The 2,108-nt window shown below is 43.1% G+C and overlaps 1 long non-coding RNA gene across 1 annotated transcript; it reads left to right on the forward strand.

Annotated features, from left to right (window-relative positions):
- Positions 1-1,406: 1,406 nt before the first annotated feature.
- Positions 1,407-1,715, forward strand: LOC9644503. Its single transcript, XR_002991128.1, has 3 exons — positions 1,407-1,478; positions 1,528-1,651; positions 1,701-1,715. It is a non-coding gene; the product is annotated as an uncharacterized LOC9644503 (long non-coding RNA).
- The last annotated feature ends 393 nt before the right edge of the window (positions 1,716-2,108 follow it).

Below are 2,108 nucleotides of genomic sequence, written 5' to 3' on the forward strand. Positions count from 1 at the left end.
TTCATCTTTTTTCCCTGGTGGATTCTCTACTTGCAGGCTTATGTTCTAAAGTTGTCTCCGTGATCTTTACTGAAAGAATATTGGCTGTGAACTTTGTGACAATTGCAGGAACTCAACATTAACTTTGTGGCAATACTGGAGATAATGGAGGTAGCTTTCTAGGTTCGAGTTGTCACTTAATTCTCTTGAAAGGTACTTGGCCTGCTCGATGGCTTCCTTGGACGTTTCACAGATAATTTGTGTAAACTGTTGGTTCTCTTAGTCTACTCTGCTACTGTCGTGAGAGTGGAGCAAGACAGTGACCGTGCAGTACTAATGATCACTAGAGACGAGTAAGTTTCTCCTTTTTGTGTGTGTGATGGTGTGTTAGTCTGTGATTTTTGTGAATTCCATTGAAACCAGGAAAATCAGTCATCAAAAAGCACTGGACTTGGTAAAGTTTACCAACGAGCATCTTGTACACCACTAGAAAGTATGGATGCTAAAGCTGGGTAGGTCGATTTGGCCAAGGCTTGCCGATATGATAATCCAGAATCACTTACACAAGGTGACAGTTCTTTGGTGATCCTGGTGGAGACTGACCTTTTGCATTGTGTTGCAGGCATCATTCTGAACAGATTAAAATCCTTATGTCAGAATTTGAAGAAGCTCTTGAAGCCGAAAACATTGTCACTGTAGGTGGACTACTTAGCAACTTCACAGCCGATGTCGAGATTCATATTTCTGGCTAAAGCTCGAGACATTATCATAAGTTTTGATTATCGTTTGTTTCTGGTGAGTTCATTCACTGTTATATCCTACCTTCCAAAACAGTTTCTACCCATTGTACAGGAGACATTGAAGGTATACTTTTATTTTCTCTCCTTGAATTAGTGCTGTGTTATAGGATGCTTGCTCATCGATACCAAGACTAGCTTTGGAGCTTTATAAAGTCGCCCGAGACGTTGTGCTGCTCTACCGAGCAGCAGCACCAGTATTTACAATGACTGCCTCTAGATTGCACATGAGTTGACGACTTACTCCCAGCAGGTTTGTGGGCACTGCATGTCGATCTGCAACAGTCATGCACTTCGATGGACCTCGTTAAGCCATGGGATACAATATGCTTTCGACACATGCTAAGATGATAAACAATCAGCTCCTGCAGGTTCGTTTGTAAAAGAAAAAAAAAAGAAAGAATGCTATTCAGCTTTCACGGGCTCTTCTCTCATCCGTAGATTTGAATGTCTAGAACCTACAAACAAGTCATATCTGAAAGGCGCAGTCTGCACTGCAACAGGTACAGTTTCTGTCAAAGATAGACTTTGCTGGAACTTCCTTTCGCATCAATCTTTAGATCTACGCACAACGTCTGGCAAGAATTTCTACCCAGCAGTTTTCAAGTGAAGCAGTTGACAATGCTGGCTGATTCAATTATTAGCAGAATTGTTTATGAAGTTCTGTCTATCAAAGACATGGCTGCCGAAGAAACTGTTCAGGTAAACAAAGTCTGGGTGGTGTAATCAGTTTTACAATCACTTCATGCAGTTGCACAACTTACTGGACGAGCTGATACTGGACTTGGGCTCGGTGCTGGCTTCTGTCGAGAAACATAGCAGGAAATCACTCGACATCCTTGTACCGTCGTGGAGAAAACTAAAACGCTTATCTGGTAACGCCAGTGTTTCTCGTCTTGGCTGACATGGAAAAACTTGTTCCAGAGTTATTGGAGATGTTCTTGAGGCCCATCACGAAAGCATGGGAGAGTGGAATTCTCCCGTCGGCAGGATTCTCGCCAGCCGAGGTGGGTGTAGAATGGAATTTTCCTAAAGCGATATTTGCTTTTTTGGTCAGGTCCAGAGCTTGATCAAGGCGATATTCACGGACACGTCGTTGAGAGCGGAGTGCCTTGAAGGAATAGTTTGATCAGCATGCTTCGGGGTCGTTGGTCTGGCGTTCCAGTGCGGGTCAAATTTCCTAACAGGTTTGTGAGTTTTTCTTTCAGCGAGAAGCACATGTGGGTGTATGCTTACTACTGCTTTACACGCCTTGGATACATCCATAGGTACTCTTGGCGTTTAGGGAACTGGCAAATCTTTTTCTTTTGGCAACAAAGTGGCCTTAGTTTT

The sequence above is a fragment of the Selaginella moellendorffii genome, unplaced genomic scaffold, assembly GCF_000143415.4.
Source record: "Selaginella moellendorffii unplaced genomic scaffold, v1.0 SELMOscaffold_125, whole genome shotgun sequence".
Lineage (NCBI taxonomy): Eukaryota > Viridiplantae > Streptophyta > Lycopodiopsida > Selaginellales > Selaginellaceae > Selaginella > Selaginella moellendorffii.